Source organism: Hypomesus transpacificus, chromosome 19 (genome assembly GCF_021917145.1).
Source record: "Hypomesus transpacificus isolate Combined female chromosome 19, fHypTra1, whole genome shotgun sequence".
NCBI classification, from domain to species: Eukaryota; Metazoa; Chordata; class Actinopteri; order Osmeriformes; family Osmeridae; genus Hypomesus; species Hypomesus transpacificus.
The window spans coordinates 14,797,837-14,820,034 of NC_061078.1; the positions used below are offsets into that span (position 1 = coordinate 14,797,837).

General features: G+C 42.8%; 3 long non-coding RNA genes across 3 annotated transcripts; 2 read left to right on the forward strand and 1 right to left on the reverse strand.

Annotated features, from left to right (window-relative positions):
* Positions 1-6,460: 6,460 nt before the first annotated feature.
* LOC124481912 lies at positions 6,461-6,801 on the reverse strand. Its single transcript, XR_006957704.1, has 2 exons — positions 6,753-6,801; positions 6,461-6,603 (listed from the first exon to the last, which is right to left on the reverse strand). It is a non-coding gene; the product is annotated as an uncharacterized LOC124481912 (long non-coding RNA).
* A 3,289-nt stretch (positions 6,802-10,090) lies between these two features.
* LOC124481839 lies at positions 10,091-10,724 on the forward strand. Its single transcript, XR_006957691.1, has 3 exons — positions 10,091-10,200; positions 10,433-10,551; positions 10,634-10,724. It is a non-coding gene; the product is annotated as an uncharacterized LOC124481839 (long non-coding RNA).
* Positions 10,725-10,906: 182 nt separating this feature from the next.
* Positions 10,907-11,299, forward strand: LOC124481840. The gene is made up of 2 exons (XR_006957692.1): positions 10,907-11,008; positions 11,157-11,299. It is a non-coding gene; the product is annotated as an uncharacterized LOC124481840 (long non-coding RNA).
* Positions 11,300-22,198: the final 10,899 nt, after the last annotated feature.

Sequence of the window (22,198 nt, forward strand, 5' to 3'; positions counted from 1 at the left end):
ATGATTATCTTTTTCAACTGATGCCGTCTGACACGTTTGGCCTTGTTTGAACACACACTGGAGCCCCGTCTTGTAATGTTTCTAATATATTTTAAAGAAACTTGGGTTCATCAAAGATTTATTAATTAAGTAGCAACTAGAAAACTCGGTCAACATGTGCCTCCAGTTTGGTATGTGTCTTTTGCTAAAGAACCTGCTGGTAATTCTTCAAGATTGTAGGCCTACAGATCACAGGACATTTTTTTTTTTAGCTAGTCGTTGCTGCTCTCTGGTGTTCGATAGTAATAACACCCCCAATCATTACACGTCTCTCCCCCTCTCTCTCTCTTTCACTTGTGCCAGTGTGCATAATACGGCCGATCAAACAAATGAGTAAATGGCTCGTTATACCGTTTGTGTTATATGGATATTCCGTAATTCCAAAATGAAACAAAACAACGGAAACCAAGCCTTTCCCCATAATCTGGTTCTGACATCCAAAATGGACAAACGATATTACGAGGCTATTTTTCATTTTTTGCAGATATTAGCATAAAGGATATGGAATAATCAAAACAACGATTAATGGCTCGTTATACCATTAGTGTTATATTGTTATTTCATTATTCCCAAAAAAACAAAACAACCAAAAACAAGCCGTAATACTTAAATGTGTGTTTGAGTTACTAAAATGACAAAACGATATTACGGCCCTATTTTGCGTTTGTCAACACGGTTTGCAAAATAGAAAAACCAATGGCCACAAGGTACACGGACCCAGCTGGCCAACCAACCTGCTCCCAAAATCCTCTACGTCGACCGCGGTTGTTGCCGTGCAAAGGGCCCAACGGCGTTGGAGGCCATGTTTCAGCCCTGGGTGGACGATGGGATGGTTGTGCGCCTGGACATCTTCCACTGGATCCACAGGTTTGACGCAGCTATCCGCACAGAGTCTCACTCCAAGTACGCTGCCTTCAAATCTGCCATAGCTGGAGCGGTCATGGCCTACAACAGGGCTGATCTGGAGCTGCTCATAGGGCTGTAAAAAACAATAATGTGTTGCTGGCGCCTTATCCGATGAGGATATTGTGCAACAGCACCTCTCCAGGGACCAGCTCCAGCACCATGTGAGGAGAGTCACTCTCGGAGCGCAAGAAACCTTCCGGCTCGTCCACCAGGCCATTGAGGAGCTGAAGGGTCCCGCTGGGCTGGAAAATAAAAGCTAACTACACCAATAAAACGACATCCACACAATTGATAAAACATCATGGCGATAGGGTGATGGTGTAGCATACAAAGTAAACATAACACACGGTGATTGTGTATTTATAGACGCCATTGATGAGTTGTGGGCAGCCCAGCAGCAAAACCTGGAGTGCATCCAGGATCCTCCTGGTATGGATATGTACAGGGTGGCACATATCACAACCATCAATAACATGGACTTGCCTTTTTATGGTGACTTTCAGGTCCCCACTGTGCAGCAAGCCTTATCAGGTGTACCTGATCAGTGGCATCGCACGGTGGAACTCTGACAGGAGCGCGGCTGCCGTGTTTGGAGGAAAAGGGAGGCACCACAGGACTTACTCTGCGCCGCTGGTCAGCTGCCTCAACACCCGCTGTCGGCAGCTGTTTGGAGAGGCTGTGGAGGAAAATTTCCAGGCCCCTGCTAATGTCAACCCCCACGAGCTGCTTGGGCTGGAGTACCTGTTCAGCCAGAGCACGGGTGAAACGGGGCACCTCCTCTCTCTCCGGGATCTGATCAACGATGGGCCCGGTCCGGATGAGGAGGTGGTTCAGCCTGGACAGCCCGATCCGGGTGAAGCAGACGAGGCCTACCAGAGTAAAGAGGAGGCCCGTTACGATGATGTGCTCGATGCCACTCTGCCCCACATCACTCTCACCGGTAACAAAACGGCCACCGTTCGCCCTCCGGCCTTTGTGAGTAGCTGTGTTTGTGTCTGGTAGAATTAAATACAAAGCACTGGTTACTGAAATAAAAGACAATTCTCATGCAATTTGTTTTTGTTTATTTATAGGAGGATGCCTGCAGTGACTGCAGTGCAGTCAAAACCCTCTTCCTGGTTTCCAGAAGTTGGAAGCGTTCTGTTCTGCTCTGGTGGAGATTGGCCTTATAGAGACCAAGCTGTCACTGACCACAGAGCAGAGAAACAAGCTCCTTCACTTTGGAACACAGTGAAGGAGCACGACAAGCGGCCACAGCAGTTCACCCAGCTATATAGAACGCACTGGGGCAACACACTCCTGCACCAAGAGGGATGACCTGGTGGAGGCTGCTGTAGTACAAAAGCTGAAGATGGCGAAGAGGTACGCACCAGCACAGCAGGACATCAGCGCTCTGCACAACAGGCTGATGTACACCCTCGTCAAATTGCTGTGGTCGCGCTCAGCTCCATCTCGTAGTAGTCCAGAGAAGACCACCATATTGAAGGCCTACGAGAGGATCCAGCACCAAGTTTTGGTGGATGACCCCATCCTGTCAAATGCAGGCATCCCTCTGCCGAAGATAAACAGCAAGACCATCCGGGACTTTATCCATCGGCAAGAGGGCATTCTTAATATGAATGCGACCAAACAGCCGTGCACCGTCACAAAAGTGACATCCATCTCGGCAACTGACCTGCCTCCAGCACCTCACCAGCCAGCAGTCCTCCCTCCACCAGACTACCCCTTGATGGAGTACGTGGCAACACCCAGTAGGGCAGGGGACGAAGGCCCTTAACCCTCACGCTCTCCTCATTGTCTATGCAGCTTGCATTTATCCCTCGCGCTGTCTCCGGGTCGTTGTGACCCACAGCTCCGTCTATTACGCCACTTCGCGCTGTCTCGGGGTCATTGTGACCACACTGGGGGAATATAAATGTTTCACTTTATTATTTTTTTTTTGTATTATGAGAAGTTGTCAGAAGACCGCTGTGGGTCACAAGGAACCGGAGACAGTGCGGGGGTCGCGTAATAGACGACACAGACGTTGCAGTGTAAAAGAAAAAAATATATATATAAAGAGCAGAGACAGCACAAAGAACAAGCAACTCCCCTTGTGGTCTAGTGGCAAGGCTGCGAGGCTGTCAACTCCACAGCCCTGGATTGCTCCCCGGCCAGGGAAAATATGACTTATTTTATTTTTTTATGTAGACAGATAATGTTTCACTTTTATTTTTGTATTACGAAAGGTCGTCAACACGAGAGTGGCGTAACAGACTAGGTATGGTGAGTCACAGCGCAGACTAGGATACAGCGCGAGAGTGTAATAATAGGCATGTAGACAAGGCTAGAAATAAAAAGTTTCACTTTATTTATTTATTTTTGGCTATGAAAAAGTTGTCACAATGTCAGTTTGACTCACCACGACCCCGAAACGGCACGAGAGTGGCGTCATAGACTAGGCAGACAACGCGAGGAATAAAATCAAACGTTTCACTTTATTTATTTTTGTACCATGAAAAGTTGTCACACCGTGCATGACACCGTGCATCACAATGACCCTCAGACAGCACTATGGATAGACCTCCAGCCTGCTGTCCTGATACATCATCTATTCATCCCATGCATGTAGTGGTGGTGGTGGTGCTGCTGGTGGTGGTGGTGGCGGCGGCGGCGGCGGCGGCAGCAGCGCGTGCGGGCGGGGTGGGCGGGCAGGCATGTCCTGGCCAGGTCATGCCAGGCGCGCGTGCGGGCGGGCAGGCATGTCCCGCCGCGGTTTCCCCTGACGCTCGACCTGACGTCACAGGCCTAAAACGCCTCTGGGCCGGCCGGCTAACGGGCGGCTCAGAGTTTCAATTTATTTCAATTTGTTTCAATTTATTTCAATAAATAAATTGAAACATTTTCTTTACACTCCGCGTGGTATCTCTCTCTCTCTCTCTCTCTCTCTCTCTCTCTCTCTCTCTGTCTAGCCACCTAGTGTTAACTAGTGATATAACGTGGTATATTCACTTTGGGGGTCACAATGACCCGAAGGTAGCACAAGAGTTAGGTAAAATTATTTACCTACACGACGGTGGGTCACAATGACCCGAAGGTAGCACAAGGGTTAGGTAAAATTATTTACCTACACGACGGTGGGTCACAAAGACCCGAAGGTAGCACAAGGGTTAACTAGGGTGACTGTTTAGACAAATTAGTGAATGGTCACGCAATACCAATAGCATCCAGCATACGAAAGGCACTGAGTTAATGAGCGTCAGGTGTGCAGAAAGGAAAATCTGGACAGGGTGCTTCAGTGTGCAGGAGATAACAGAGTGACCATTGGTGAGTGAGCAGTGCGTTCGAGGAGAGGATTTTCTGTTTAGGGTTTGTTTGTTTGAATCGAAGTGAAAGTAAAGAAATGCGTCTGTTTCTGGTCCGTGCACCTGAGTTTAACTGCTTTATATAACGTGCAATGAGTAGAATGTTTGCTACTGGTCATTTATTTGTATGTTTCTGAAGTCTTTACTTTTAGCGGGGAGCTAATTGTGGATGCTCTCCCCCCTTTTCTTTTTTACCCACAACCTATTACTACTATTACTACCACTCACCTACTAAATAAAAGTGGAAAGAGTGATCGAGTTGCTACCACGTCCTCTGTCGTCGCCCTATGCCTTTGTCAAGTTAGAGGCAGTCACTGACATTACACCCAGATAACTTGACAGTGACAGACGTCCTCTTTTACCCGGACTATAGAGAGAACTGTCGACCGCCTTCTCAGTGTTGCCAGATGCACTATAATAAGATGCCCCCCCCCCCCCCACCCCACAACCTACCCTACCTTAATGAACTATTAGGAAAATGTAATTGTGAAATCTTGCTGTTCAACACAATGCTTTCATAATCAAATGTCAAATGTCACTAGGACACATTTCTCAATACCTAAGTCACGTTTCAAAACTCTTCACACAGTGAGCACAGCAGAAGTATTTGTGGGCTAAACTGTGGATCATTTATCATTGTTTTGGCACAAAATGCATTCAATGACTACATCTTTCAAATTACGTTCATTCTTTTCTCACTTCGACACAACAACTGCCAAAACTATGTACTACATGCCAATTTGCACATGCTTACATACTGTTTTCAAAACTGTTAAACTTCAGTTCAAAACAATAACATAATACAAAACTGAATAAGACAGACATTTGCTACATTTCCACAGTAGTATTGTAATGAAAAAAATGAAATGCTATAAAATGATCTCTACGGAATGGTTGTGCTAGGTGAGGAAAGTGATGCAGAGAGAAGAAATCAGCCAACATTTGTATGGGACAAGGTGGCATTTCACCACTCCTGTGCAGTCACCGAGTAATTTGCAGCCCATCCCAGTATGGTGTCACTTTTCTTCCACCTCTCCATTCCTCAACCCCATAGAATAATTATTTTCCTCATGGAGGTGGAAGGTTTACTGTATGACCACCATTCGGATGATCAAATGTCCTTCCTGGACGCAATGGATGCTGGATGCCTGGACATTGCCAGGGATGGATCAGGCATGCCAGAAGACTCTTTCCTAGGTGTATTGGCCTAGATGACATAAGATGTGATATGGATGAGAACCTGTGGCCAAATGCAGAAGATTGCAGTAGCATTCCTATTGTATCTGTATCAGTGGTGTGTATACAAATTCTTGTATGCTGGAATTACTGTGGTGAAAAAAAGAAGAAGGATGTACAACATATTGAAGCATACAGCATCATGTCTGATTCATTCCAGTAACATATATTGCAGTGAATTCTAAACAGTAGAGAGGTGTCCTTGTTTTACATAAGAAAACATTGTATAATGCTACCTGTTGTTAGTGATTTTTAGGTCATTGTTTTGTGGGTGACAAAGTACATTTGTTGGCCGTCAAACTTTGCTAGCGTTATGGAAGAATGAGTTGATTTGAAACATGTATGAAGTGATTTGGTAGTTTTAGTGCATTTAGAATATGCAATTACCTGCTGTTCCGAGCTGAAAGTTGGTTAGGAGAACTATGTGAAGAGTTTTGAAAAAGTGACCTATGTATTAAGAAATGTGTCCTAGCGACTGTAAAAAACTGTAAAAAAACTGTAAGACCATTAAACACTTAAGACCATTAAGACCTTTTCACCAAAGTCATTTTTTTCGACAATATAACACGTGTTTATTGATTGAAAATATTGAGCTTCGTATTCTTCATTAACTCAGCCTATAGCTATGTGCCCCTATTATTATGACGCAACTACGTCATACCTGGTGCAGCCACTGTTTTACAGACGCATAACAGATTGAAGGGAGATTATCAGTGTGCAATCCCAGTAAATCGTTTTAGGTTAAATACTGGAATATGTATTTAGAAAACCCTATGGCTAGTTAGTCAGTTTACTGACCAAAAATATATCACAATGAAAACAAATTCATGACATTGTTTGGAAGAAGGACAAAGAATATGAGAACACTTTGAAGGCAGTGAATATCCCTCAGAGCAAGGTCAGTAGAAATGATAAATATTCAGCCAACGACGGTCTCATAGAGCAGGTACTCTACTTTATTTACACTCATATTTCCTTTACATTCATCAGATCACTCACTCTTTCTGTTGATTTGAAATCATGAATTCTACATTCGACAAATGTTGCATTGTTTTTAGAAGCGTTGGAGGCCGATTTCCTAAAAGGGAGAAACACAAAGAGAGGAAAAAAGATCAAAGATATTGATGAGTAAAATCCAGATTATACTAATGATTCATTGACAGGTAAAGAATTAACATATCACACGCATATGCTGATATCTGACAGTAAATCTCTTCCATTTCTTACCTCAGCTGATGTTGAAGCTATTCCCTGAACCAATGGACCCGGAGTTGTATACCAGCGCCAACATTGGAGGTGTTGCCAACCCGTTGACCAGCTCCCACTCCTCCTGTTAAAATATGAGAATTGAGATAAGGAATTCAAAGCTGACAATAGAAACTCACATTTTTGCCTTTAATATCCTGATATCTGAACATAAGTAATAAACTGAACTGTTAATACAGTTCTGGCAATTTAATTCAATGTATTAAGAGGATAAGCTATAAGAAGAATATCTTGCCTTTCATATCAACTGTGTTGCTTGATCCAATGCATCCTGCATTTCCTCTGATATCAATGCAAGAGGTGTTGCCCACAGCAGCATTGGTTCCAACACATCCTGTAAGAGAACATGCGAGAAAGGGATTTTATGAAACTGTCAAGACAACCTGACCGAAGAGAATAGACATACTCAGATCTACCTTGAACGGTGAAGGCATTATTGGAACCAACTTTGCCTGAGTTGCAGCCCAAGTGGATGTTGTCGGTATTACCAATGTTCGACATTGTTCCTGCTGAGATCTAGAGAGTCAGAGAATGACTGAGAGGAAAGTAAAACCATGATTATCATACAAATGGGTTCAGCCCAAATGTTTGACATGTTTTAGCGTATTGGGTATCTCTCTTTGAATATTTAACGTTGGCACAGAGTGTAAGAAACTCTGTCATAGCCTGAATATCCAATGCAACATAAAATATATGACAGTAAATGAGTTGTGTCTAGAAGAAAGCAGTTGACTGAAAAACAGACACGCATGCAATCTCCATCTTACCACTGGTTTCAGTTGTTGTCCTGTGCTTTGAGCTGAGCTTGTTGTTGACCTGAGGACAAAATACTGCTTTTATAGATATCCTGAACAAGTGTGTTCATGTCTGTTTTAAGAGGGAGGAACTTCCTTATATGGTTAAAAGCAGTTTTCTTTGTTCAGCTAAACGTTTCCACAGAATCTGAAGTGGATATGTGAGGTTTGTCATCAGCTGAGGTCAATTTCAAGAAGAAAACTAAAGTAATACGGAAATTGGAAATAAGTCGTATTTAACATTTGGCTGACTGTTATAATAAGACTACTGTCATACTACGTTATAATCTCATCACATATCCACATGCTAGAGGAGTCACCTTTTTACAGATAATGGATGGATAGAAACAATGAAATAGGTTTAGTAAGACGAGAATGATATTCGTTCACAAGTAATAATGACAGGTTTTGTTATTTTAACTTTTTTTGTACTTAGTTCAGTGCGGCGTAATTGTTTTCCGTGATAATTAAATGCTAGTGTAATAATAAATGACCATTTCAAATCATACAAACTGTCATGATACAACATTTTAATTCTGGAATTTCTTTTGAAATAGTATCTGCTGGTTTAGGCTACATGCACTAACATGAGAACGTGTTTGCAGTGGACGTATTTAGGCCAGGGAATTGGCTATAACATGTTGAGCATGAACCCCCGTTGAAATGAACGAATGACTCAAAAAAAGATTCGTTCATTTTGCTGAACGAGATACAAAGAACAGAATCAGTGAAATGATCCGAACTTCCCATCACTATGGTGTGCCTAACGTTGATTAAAAAAATAAATGAAAAAAATCTAGGTGTGGACAACTATGTTGATAAATTATCCTGATTTTTATCCAGAAATTAAACCAGTTCGGGCACAGGTGTCAAACTCATCCGTAAAATGGCTTAGGGGGTGATGTATCAAAGACAAATACCACACCCTCTTTTGCTTTGTTGCTTCATCCCCGGAAGTGGTTTTTTAGAGAAACATGTTCTGAAGTGATGCCATCGAGGCCATCCAGTAGTTAAAGACACATTGATACCAAGCAAAAGGGCTTCACACGAGAACCCTCCCCTTTCCATGGAACCTTGACATGGCTTGGGGGGTGATGTATCAAAGACAAATACTACACCCTCTTTTGGTTTATTGCTTCATCACTGGAACTGGTTTAATTTCTGGATAAAAATGTATCAACATAGTTGCCCACTCAAGATATCTGCCAGAACGCACTTCCAGAGCTGGCAAGAACCGGGCCTGTATACAGCCTGTTGCCTGTGTGTGTTATATATTTTTTCTTATTTTTATTTACAAGCATGCTGCTTGGTGGTGGTGGTGGAAAACAATAATTGATGTTTGTTATTTGAAGGTGTTCGAAGTGAAAATTCCCCCACAAATAAAGTATAAAAAAAGTTTACATTTGGAAGCTTCGAGATTGTAAATCTCCATAATGGTTCGGTAAAGAGTCCAAATAATGACGTACATCGATAAAGAGTTGATGACGTTCTGCGTGTGATATGCATTATCCGTTGATAAAAATGAACAGGATGAATTTACCTACAAACTGCACCTAAAACAGGGATTTGGCCTATATATGGCAGGCAAAATAGAAGTGTAAACCTGTGTCATAGATACGCCGAAGTATGAGACTGCGTTGGGTATTCATCGAGCCACTGGTGTCGAAATTCATATGTCCGTATCATTCTCACTCACATGCTCCGTTTGACATGGCGAATTTGTCCGGGTCTTCATGTTAACACGTCAGATGCTGCGTGCGTCTTGACGAAAGGTAGGCCTAGATTATTATTATTTATTTATTTTTAAATCAACGTTAGGCTACACCATAGTGATGGGACGTTCGGATCATTTTACTGATTCGGTTCTTTGTATCTCAATCAGCAAAATGAACAAATCTTTTTTCGAGTCATTCGTTCATTTCAACGGGGGTTCATGCTCAACATGTTATAGCCAATTCCCTGGCCTAAATACGTCCACTGCAAACACGTTCTCATGTTAGTGCAGGTAGCCTAAACCAGCAGATTATATTTTAAAATAAATTCCTGAATTATAATTACGTATCATGACAGTTTGTATGATTTGAAATGGTCATTTATTATTACACTAGCATTTAATTATCACGGAAAACAATTACGCCGCACTGAACAATAAGTAAAGTACAAAAAAAGTTAAAATAACAAAACCTGTCATTATTACTTGTGAACGAATATCATTCTCGTCTTACTAAACCTATTTCATTGTTTCTATCCATCCATTATCTGTAAAAAGGTGACTCCATCTAGCATGTGGATATGTGATGAGATTATAACGTAGTATGACAGTAGTCTTATTATAACAGTCAGCCAAATGTTAAATACGACTTATTTCCAATTTCCGTATTACTTTAGTTTTCTTCTTGAAATTGACCTCAGCTGATGACAAACCTCACATATCCACTTCAGATTCTGTGGAAACGTTTAGCTGAACAAAGAAAACTGCTTTTAACCATATAAGGAAGTTCCTCCTCTTAAACAGACATGAACACACTTGTTCAGGATATCTATAAAAGCAGTCTTTTGTCCTCAGGTCAACAACAAGCTCAGCTCAAAGCACAGGACAACAACTGAAACCAGTGGTAAGATGGAGATTGCATGCGTGTCTGTTTTTCAGTCAACTGCTTTCTTTTAGACACAACTCATTTACTGTCATATATTTTATGTTGCATTAGATATTCAGGCTATGACAGAGTTTCTTACACTCTGTGCCAACGTTAAATATTCAAAGAGAGATACCCAATACGCTAAAACATGTCAAACATTTTGGCTGAACCCATTTGTATGATAATCATGGTTTTACTTTCCTCTCAGTCATTCTCTGACTCTCTAGATCTCAGCAGGAACAATGTCAAACATTGGTAATACCGACAACATCCACTTGGGCTGCAACTCAGGCAAAGTTGGTTCCAATAATGCCTTCACCGTTCAAGGTAGATCTGAGTATGTCTATTCTCTTCGGTCAGGTTGTCTTGACAGTTTCATCAAATCCCTTTCTCGCATGTTCTCTTACAGGATGTGTTGGACCCAATGCTGCTGTGGGCAACACCTCTTGCATCGATGTCAGAGGAAATAACGCAGGATGCATTGGATCAGGCAACGCAGTTGATATGAAAGGCAAGATATTCTTCTTATAGCTTATCCTCTTAATAAATTGAATTAAATTGCCAGAACTGTATGAACAGTTCAGTTTATTACGTATGTTCAGATATCAGGATATTAAAGGCAAAAATGTGAGTTTCTATTGTCAGCTTTGAATTCCTTATCTCAATTCTCATATTTTAACAGGAGGAGTGGGAGCTGGTCAACGGGTTGGCAACACCTCCAATGTTAGCGCTGGTTACAACTCCGGATCCATTGGTTCAGGGAATAGCTTCAAAATGAGCTGAGGTAAGAAATGGAAGAGATTTACTGTCAGATATCAGCATATGCGTGTGATATGTTAATTCTTTACCTGTCAATGAATCATTAGTATAATCTGGATTTACTCATCAATATCTTTGATCTTTTTTCCTCTCTTTGTGTTTCTCCCTTTTAGGAAATCGGCCTCCAACGCTTCTAAAAACAATGCAACATTTGTCGAATGTAGAATTCATGATTTCAAATCAACAGAAAGAGTGAGTGATCTGATGAATGTAAAGGAAATATGAGTGTAAATAAAGTAGAGTACCTGCTCTATGAGACCGTCGTTGGCTGAATATTTATCATTTCTACTGACCTTGCTCTGAGGGATATTCACTGCCTTCAAAGTGTTCTCATATTCTTTGTCCTTCTTCCAAACAATGTCATGAATTTGTTTTCATTGTGATATATTTTTGGTCAGTAAACTGACTAACTAGCCATAGGGTTTTCTAAATACATATTCCAGTATTTAACCTAAAACTATTTACTGGGATTGCACACTGATAATCTCCCTTCAATCTGTTATGCGTCTGTAAAACAGTGGCTGCACCAGGTATGACGTAGTTGCGTCATAATAATAGGGGCACATACTCTTACTGCAGAGCTATAGGCTGAGTTAATGAAGAATACGAAGCTCAATATTTTCAATCAATAAACACGTGTTATATTGTCGAAAAAAATGACTTTGGTGAAAAGGTCTTAATGGTCTTAAGTGTTTAATGGTCTTACAGTTTTTTACAGTTTTTTACAGTCGCTAGGACACATTTCTTAATACATAGGTCACTTTTTCAAAACTCTTCACATAGTTCTCCTAACCAACTTTCAGCTCGGAACAGCAGGTAATTGCATATTCTAAATGCACTAAAACTACCAAATCACTTCATACATGTTTCAAATCAACTCATTCTTCCATAACGCTAGCAAAGTTTGACGGCCAACAAATGTACTTTGTCACCCACAAAACAATGACCTAAAAATCACTAACAACAGGTAGCATTATACAATGTTTTCTTATGTAAAACAAGGACACCTCTCTACTGTTTAGAATTCACTGCAATATATGTTACTGGAATGAATCAGACATGATGCTGTATGCTTCAATATGTTGTACATCCTTCTTCTTTTTTTCACCACAGTAATTCCAGCATACAAGAATTTGTATACACACCACTGATACAGATACAATAGGAATGCTACTGCAATCTTCTGCATTTGGCCACAGGTTCTCATCCATATCACATCTTATGTCATCTAGGCCAATACACCTAGGAAAGAGTCTTCTGGCATGCCTGATCCATCCCTGGCAATGTCCAGGCATCCAGCATCCATTGCGTCCAGGAAGGACATTTGATCATCGGAATGGTGGTCATACAGTAAACCTTCCACCTCCATGAGGAAAATAATTATTCTATGGGGTTGAGGAATGGAGAGGTGGGAAGAAAAGTGACACCATACTGGGATGGGCTGCAAATTACTCGGTGACTGCACAGGAGTGGTGAAATGCCACCTTGTCCCATACAAATGTTGGCTGATTTCTTCTCTCTGCATCACTTTCCTCACCTAGCACAACCCTTCAGTCGAGATCATTTTATAGCATTTCATTTTTTTCCTTACTATACTACTGTAGAAATGTAGCAAATTTCTGTCTTAATCAGTTTTGTATTATGTTATTGTTTTGAACTGAAGTTTAACAGTTTTGAAAACAGTATGTAAGCATGTGCAAATTGGCCTGTAGGTACATAGAGTTTTGCCAGTTGTTGTGTCGAAGTGAGAAAATAATGAACGTAATTTGAAAGGTGTAGTCATTGAATGCATTTTGTGCCAAAACAATGATAAATGATCCACAGTTTAGCCCACAATTACTTCTGCTGTGCTCACTGTGTGAAGAGTTTTGAAAACGTGACTTAAGTATTGAGAAATGTGTCCTAGTGACATTTGACATTTGATTATGAAAGCATTGTGTTGAACAGCAAGATTTCACAATTACATTTTCCTAATAGTTCATTAAGGTAGGGTAGGTAGTGGGGGGGGGCGGGGGGGGGGGGGGGGGGCATCTTATTATAGTGCATCTGGCAACACTGAGAAGGCGGTCGACAGTTCTCTCTATAGTCCGGGTAAAAGAGGACGTCTGTCACTGTCAAGTTATCTGGGTGTAATGTCAGTGACTGCCTCTAACTTGACAAAGGCATAGGGCGACGACAGAGGACGTGGTAGCAACTCGATCACTCTTTCCACTTTTATTTAGTAGGTGAGTGGTAGTAATAGTAGTAAAAGGTTGTGGGTAAAAAAGAAAAGGGGGGAGAGCATACACAATTAGCTCCCCGCTAAAAGTAAAGACTTCAGAAACATACAAATAAATGACCAGTAGCAAACATTCTACTCATTGCACGTTATATAAAGCAGTTAAACTCAGGTGCACGGACCAGAAACAGACGCATTTCTTTACTTTCACTTCGATTCAAACAAACAAACCCTAAACAGAAAATCCTCTCCTCGAACGCACTGCTCACTCACCAATGGTCACTCTGTTGTCTCCTGCACACTGAAGCACCCTGTCCAGATTTTCCTTTCTGCACACCTGACGCTCATTAACTCAGTGCCTTTCGTATGCTGGATGCTATTGGTATTGCGTGACCATTCACTAATTTGTCTAAACAGTCATCCTAGTTAAGAGGATCATGGTGTGAACTGTGTTCAAAAGCCACTACTGCATCATCTCTATTATTCTTACAACCACACATGAACATCACCGTTGAGACTTTATTTGTTCCATGACCTCCACACAGCCCGCTTCTTAAGCAGCAATTCCTTTTCAGAAACTTCCCCTCGCTTATTTAAGGCTGCTGTGGTACAAACTCTCTTCGCTCACTCGCTCACTGAGAATCTATGACAGTGTGGAAGAAATTGGGATTTCCTGTGTGCTTACATTATTCACTAAACAATAGAACTAGTCATTGGATACTAGTTAGTATGTTCTCATGTAAGCTTGCTATTAATAAGAGTAGATTGTGTCTGTGTCAGACTGTTGTAACATCATTACTGCCTGACTGTCACTATCTATGTTTAAATTCTTTTGCCCTACAAAAGCTGGTCCTCCGGCCTTCAGAGTGGAGAGAGACGTCGTTGAGACCTAAACCTGGTGTTGTGTTGTCATTTATTGTCAGGGGTCTGGTTTTCTCTCCCATCTGCAGATTGATAATACTTCCATAAATCCAGAACTGAACTTAGTCACTCCGTTTATGAAGAGACGGACAAAACACTTTCAACAGGCACCACGTGGATGCAGGAAGTAGTGACTCCAGTAAGTAGGCGAGGGGATCCCCAGAAGTCCCAGACTGTGCCTAACTGGGAGCGGGCGCCCTGGCTGGAGCAGTACTACAACAGCCAGGTGGTAGGGGCCTCCCAGGGCCCACGTCTTCTCACCACACACCTGCCATACAGCTTTCTGGGAAACGCGTTGCATTTCTCCATCTTCATAATCACAGCATTACGACAGTGTGATGTTTTTTCCACAACAGTATCTCAGCAAATCTTTGATGGATTCAAAGCTGCATTTACGCAGAACCCTGTTCTGAGGATGTCTAAAATATTTGTTGTTCATTTTACCTGCTTTACCGGCTTGGCCACCTCATTGTTTTTCAAACCTAATAAGGTTCAAGACGACATCAATCTCTAGTACCATAAACAATTTTACCTTGGTATGTCAATATATGATTGAATTCAATTGAATTGCTCCACAGTGCGCGCGCTCAGAATTCTCACTGACTCAGCCTGCCTCTTGACACTAGGGTGACCACCTGTCCCGCTTTGCGTTGAGTCGCACAGCATTATCACCCCTTGTTCCGCACGTCGCATATTGAAAATGCTGTGCTATACAGCGCAAAGAGGAACAGGTGGTCAACCTACTGAGACACGGGCAAGCTTGGCGAGACGCACACACATCCTTTCTGGAAACGGTGTGCTGACCAAGCTTCACCCTCACCCTCATTTCGCTTCCAATTGCAGCTCGCCGTTACGAATATAAATTATTTTTTGGCGGCCATTGTTGTTTTCAACTGGAATCACCTGAAAGATGTGTTGGAGGCAGCCACGTTCGGTAAGTCCTATGTTTACACATTTTAAGCTAGAATCAATGATTGGGTTCGTGAAAGTACACTACTCTTGAATTATGGTGAAGGTTTGAGCACTTTGAGACCTTTAGATTGTGAGTTTGAAGTGACGGAAAACCGAACTCGAAAAGCAGCTAGCTTTTTCCCTCTGTGTACTTACTGAATCATGTAGCATCTCGGCGAATTCATCAAAAAGGTTGAGGATGGCAGCTTTTAGAAGAACAAGCAATTCCCCACAGACCTGTCGGCTCAGAATTTTGATTTGGGTCGAGAACGTGTTTGTAATAAGCCTATGCGCCAGGGAGACCGCATAGGCTTAGGCGGCAGCCATGTTCTGGTCGCGTCATGTTCATAAGTTCACCATTTCACAGTTCGGTCTACACCAAAAATGTGTTTGTTACCAAACCTCGAGGAGGGAAGTCTTTAGGAGATGTAGGAATTGTGCTTGTATCAGATGCTCCGATTATTTTTGTGATTTGTGGAAAACTTGCAAGCGGAGTGAGACTGCGTCCCGAGGGTACATTGTTTTGACTTAGCCTCAATGACAGACTCGGCTCGCTCACTCACTGGCAGTGTGTAAACGATATCGTAATTCACAAAATTCTAGTCCTAAAACGTCAGGGAGGGCTGCTTTTTGTAGACAAGAGTCTACTGAAGATAGCCAGTATATAGGATCTTTCAAAACAAGCCTATTTTATATGTCATTTACCTGAGAAAGTGACCTACGTAAGCCAGGCTAGTTTCACTCGGTCAGCCTATTTAAAGGTCTCTGACAGTCAGAATCACTGTTTACAGGCAAAGTTCGAGCTGGTCTTTGGTCAGATGTGTATATTGACCAGTTTACAGCTAAATACTCTTGCCAGAGCCTGGAATTGAGCCAAATGTTTTGAATGACTTTGCATGGCCGGGTCTCCATCAGTTCAACACATTTGGATTCAAGCTCAAGTAATGCCACTGCATTTCACAGTCAAAACTGTAGTTTATGTCAAGTGTAGATGTAAAAAGCTTCATTTTTCACAACTGACATGGATCCTTTCTTCACTTTTACAGGTCTGGAGGGTCATGCAGAGGCCTGCTCAACAGACCTGTGATCAACTCCGCTGTAAGTAATATTGACATTACATGCAAAGAATTGTAAATGATGATTGAAAGTTTTTGAAATGGTTATTTAAATATGGTCTGACATTGCATTGTACACAATAACAACCAGATGTTTTGTATGTTTTTGTACGTGTTGCAGGCAGAGCTGGAGGGTTGGGTGCGTCTCTGGGAAGACCCCAATGGCATCCCATCTTCCGACATCTCCTGGGTGAAGGAGGATGCCGAGAGAGGGCTGTTCACGCCTGTTCAGACCTTCAAGGACATCACCGGTCTCCTGAAAAGCGGCGGGTGTTGAAATCCGACAGGATGTGGTTTTATCCACCTGAACCTCCCGGCTTTGTCAGCGGTGGTGTGCCAAGTCCACAGCTCTTTTTTAGGAGCCGTGTCTTCCTTTGGCGCGAGTGTGGAGGTACTCCCTGAAGTGTGCTCGTGGGGATGGTTGCGTGGGGGCCGGACGAAACGTGCACCTGTACAAAACGTGCACCTGTACAAGTCTGGCTACCAAAATTATAACTAACTTCACCCGTCTGACGAGTTATTACATGACAGTTGACAATATGTATTACCACACGGCACAGAAAGTCATATCAGTCTTCATTTGTTTCCCCCATATTTACTTTAGGTGCGTCACATCTGTGACATATCAGACTGGTACTCCATGCTGACCGAGGTCCTGTGCTGTGGACCCTGCACAAAGGCAGCCAGGAGTGGAGAAGGTGGCACAGTGGGACGGTGGCTTGCGTGGGACTCTGCTATTTTAACGCAACTTAGCGAGGCTCACCAAGCCATGTTCCCTGCCATCCTTACTAGCAAGTATACCAAACACAATGTCCGCATTGAACAAACTTAGCAGTGGTCAGACAAATCAATCTCAAATGATTGTGACTCTACCTACAGACGTGGCGTGGATAGAAACGTTGTGCTGCTCTTGAGGGACCGGACCGAAGGGAACACCATGGTCAAGGTGTGGCGTCAGGTACAGGAGAGTCATGTTGAGGAGTACCTTCACCGTAAAGACCTCTACACCACACTCCTCATGACCTTGGTGGAACCCAGAGGGATAGCCGCTGCATTGGGGCACACGTTTCAGGCTCCACCGCCTCAGAGAGAGCTTCCCTCTGCACGGCTCCTGCGTCACGCCTTCCTGCTGGCGGAGGCGAGCAACGTGGAGGACTACAGGAGCCAGATCCTCGCCACGTTTGGCACTGTCCTGAAAATGGATTCCACCAAGAAAGTAGGCTGATCAAAACATAATGCAACACTGTAAGATGCAAAGCTAATTTCAGTATTGTTTTTGCTTTTATGACGAACCCTATGATGCAAAAAAAAAAAAAAAAACAACTACAATAAAAAACACATACCAATAGAATCTAATGGAGGTTATCATTTAATGCAAACTTTACATACTTTTTAGGTGGTGAAGAAGCTGTCTGGGGAGGGCAAAGGCTCAGCCGAGTGGTTTACCAGCATCGGCAACGAGCACTCCCAAATAGTGACCTTTGTACTGACGTGCGAGGAATCCACGGACAAACTAACACCAATGTGCCGTGGAGTCATGGAGAGGTTCCAGCTGGGTCCGTGTACCTTGTGGCCATTGGTTTTTCTATTTTGCAACCCGTGTTGACAAACGCAAAATAGGGCCGTAATATCGTTTTGTCATTTTAGTAACTCGAACACACATTTAAGTATTACGGCTTGTTTTTGGTTGTTTTGTTTTTTTGGGAATAATGAAATAACAATATAACACAAATGGTATAACGAGCCATTAATCGTTGTTTTGATTATTCCATATCCTTTATGCTAATATCTGCAAAAAATGAAAAATAGCCTCGTAATATCGTTTTGTCCATTTTGGATGTCAGAACCAAATTATGGGGAAAGGTTTGGTTTCCGTTGTTTTGTTTCATTTTGGAATTACGGAATATCCATATAACACAAACGGTATAACGAGCCATTTAGCCTACTCGTTTGTTTGATCGGCCGTATTGTGCATACTGGCACAAGTGAAAAAGAGAGGGAGATATGCTAAACGATTGGGAGTGTTATTACTTCCGAACACCAGAGGGCAGCAACGACCTGTGATCTGTAGGCCCACACTCTTGACGACATAGCAGCAGGTTCTTTAGTAGAAGACCCACACCAAACTGGAAGCACATGTTGACCGAGTTTGCTAGTTGCTACTTAGTTAATAAATCTTTGATGAACCCAAGTTTCTATAATATATATTAGAAACATTACAAGACGGGGCTCCAGTGTGTGTTCAAACAAGGCCAAAAGGGCCCGATGGTGTCAGTTGAAAAAGACAATCACACCTGTGCAAGAAACCCTCCCCAACCATCCCTCCCCCACCTAAATTACCTTTCAGCTCTGTTGTACGTTTTAATGAAGTGCATTGAGGCAATCAGTGAGGAAATCTTCCCTTTTTATTAATAAAAAATATAACATTTTCCATCAATGTACAACACTACACTTGTTTAGCCAACATCAATGCATTAACGCTGTTACACACCATTTTAAAATGTCCTGAGAAAGGAAATTACTGTTCTGCTTGTGACGATTTGTATAGTAGCCTATACTTCTGTGCTTAAAGTTAGTATACTAGCTTGAGACCACCGTAGCCACAGGAATGAGAATGAATGCAATTAGAGGGGCGTGTCTACATACAATTTTTCTTGTTTGTTCGTAATTTAAATATTAAGTTAGTTCCAACCAAGTAGGCCTACTTTAATTGTACAGGAGGCATTCCATGAGTGCTGATATTTGACAGCCTCAGACAGCATGTCTGCCACTGGGCCTTATGAAAAGGCTCTTGTCTTGATTTGCAATGTAGCTAGGCGAGGTTCTAGACCATGAGGGGGGGGGGGGGGCAGTTACATTGGGGCCAGTGGTGCTGTTAGAGGGCCAGTTACTTTAAACATCATTGTTGTCATATCGTTTTCTTCATTGCAGTGCAAGCATAAACAGGCAAAAGCAGCACCCCCAGAAATGTTTTATAGGAGTGGCCAGATGGGGCCACTGAAATCTTGGGGTGGCACTCCAAAATCAAAAGCCATATCTGAATTTCAGGGATTGTATTATGCTGTTGTAGTATATAAGTTAGTTGAAAACAGCAGTGGGCTGGGGAAGGGTGATGGGATCTCAGTGTGGAAAGATATATGGATTGATATGCCGGATTATTTTGATATACAGTACACAGTCATATTTTATGCAGGATACAGAGAGAATAGAGTATAGAGACTTAAACAATTGGAAAGCGTGAGAAGGTGAAGCGAGTGGAGAAAAAGAGAAGCAGAAAAGTGCAACACCCTCCCATTACCATTATCTCTAATTCACTCTCATCTGTGTTGTATGTCTGCAACCTGCTATAGCATGGGCCTACACACACGTTATTAAAGTCATTGGACTTGTGTGGGGAGGATTTGACAAGTGTGATGACTGTATTCCTCCACAGATACTATGGGCTTGGATATGGAGTTGGACCAGTTACTATTCACTTTGACTTGATGCCTGTGACCTGTGAAGAATGAATGGCACCATTCAATGGTGAAGGGCTATTACCCAGGGTTGATTGCAACTGGTGTTGGAAAACACATGTAGTAGGGCAGAATAGAGGAACTGGTTTGGTCCCTGGTTAGTCCCCAAAAATGTTGCAGAAACAGCTGAAAATATGACATAGCATTGCATCAAGGCCCAATTGGAGCAGAATTCATAGGTTATTTACAATTGTAGTAGGCCAAAAGATTTGTTTTAAAAGTTCAGGGGTGTAATTTGTTGGATATAAAGGTGTAGCACAGACAAATAAAATCTGATTTTCCTGGGAACCCTCTTGTTGCTGCTCCGTGCTGTTTATGGACTTTGAAGAAGTTGAATTTGGACATTGAATATGATCAGAACTTTGAAAACAGTATCCACAACAGTGCATCTGTCAGTTGTGTGTCTATGTAAAATGCAAAGGTAGCCCTCATGACCTCAACTTGCTCACTATGATTGCCTCAATGCACTTTATTAAAACGTACAATAGAGCTGAAAGCAGTAATTTAGGTGGGGGGAGGGAGGGTTGAGGCGTGGAGTGTTTCTTGCAAGGGTATGATTATCTTTTTCAACTGATGCCGTCTGACACGTTTGGCCTTGTTTGAACACACACTGGAGCCCCGTCTTGTAATGTTTCTAATATATTTTAAAGAAACTTGGGTTCATCAAAGATTTATTAATTAAGTAGCAACTAGAAAACTCGGTCAACATGTGCCTCCAGTTTGGTATGTGTCTTTTGCTAAAGAACCTGCTGGTAATTCTTCAAGATTGTAGGCCTACAGATCACAGGACATTTTTTTTTTTAGCTAGTCGTTGCTGCTCTCTGGTGTTCGATAGTAATAACACCCCCAATCATTACACGTCTCTCCCCCTCTCTCTCTCTTTCACTTGTGCCAGTGTGCATAATACGGCCGATCAAACAAATGAGTAAATGGCTCGTTATACCGTTTGTGTTATATGGATATTCCGTAATTCCAAAATGAAACAAAACAACGGAAACCAAGCCTTTCCCCATAATCTGGTTCTGACATCCAAAATGGACAAAACGATATTACGAGGCTATTTTTCATTTTTTGCAGATATTAGCATAAAGGATATGGAATAATCAAAACAACGATTAATGGCTCGTTATACCATTAGTGTTATATTGTTATTTCATTATTCCCAAAAAAACAAAACAACCAAAAACAAGCCGTAATACTTAAATGTGTGTTTGAGTTACTAAAATGACAAAACGATATTACGGCCCTATTTTGCGTTTGTCAACACGGTTTGCAAAATAGAAAAACCAATGGCCACAAGGTACACGGACCCAGCTGGCCAACCAACCTGCTCCCAAAATCCTCTACGTCGACCGCGGTTGTTGCCGTGCAAAGGGCCCAACGGCGTTGGAGGCCATGTTTCAGCCCTGGGTGGACGATGGGATGGTTGTGCGCCTGGACATCTTCCACTGGATCCACAGGTTTGACGCAGCTATCCGCACAGAGTCTCACTCCAAGTACGCTGCCTTCAAATCTGCCATAGCTGGAGCGGTCATGGCCTACAACAGGGCTGATCTGGAGCTGCTCATAGGGGCTGTAAAAAACAATAATGTGTTGCTGGGCGCCTTATCCGATGAGGATATTGTGCAACAGCACCTCTCCAGGGACCAGCTCCAGCACCATGTGAGGAGAGTCACTCTCGGAGCGCAAGAAACCTTCCGGCTCGTCCACCAGGCCATTGAGGAGCTGAAGGGTCCCGCTGGGCTGGAAAATAAAAGCTAACTACACCAATAAAACGACATCCACACAATTGATAAAACATCATGGCGATAGGGTGATGGTGTAGCATACAAAGTAAACATAACACACGGTGATTGTGTATTTATAGACGCCATTGATGAGTTGTGGGCAGCCCAGCAGCAAAACCTGGAGTGCATCCAGGATCCTCCTGGTATGGATATGTACAGGGTGGCACATATCACAACCATCAATAACATGGACTTGCCTTTTTATGGTGACTTTCAGGTCCCCACTGTGCAGCAAGGCCTTATCAGGTGTACCTGATCAGTGGCATCGCACGGTGGAACTCTGACAGGAGCGCGGCTGCCGTGTTTGGAGGAAAAGGGAGGCACCACAGGACTTACTCTGCGCCGCTGGTCAGCTGCCTCAACACCCGCTGTCGGCAGCTGTTTGGAGAGGCTGTGGAGGAAAATTTCCAGGCCCCTGCTAATGTCAACCCCCACGAGCTGCTTGGGCTGGAGTACCTGTTCAGCCAGAGCACGGGTGAAACGGGGCACCTCCTCTCTCTCCGGGATCTGATCAACGATGGGCCCGGTCCGGATGAGGAGGTGGTTCAGCCTGGACAGCCCGATCCGGGTGAAGCAGACGAGGCCTACCAGAGTAAAGAGGAGGCCCGTTACGATGATGTGCTCGATGCCACTCTGCCCCACATCACT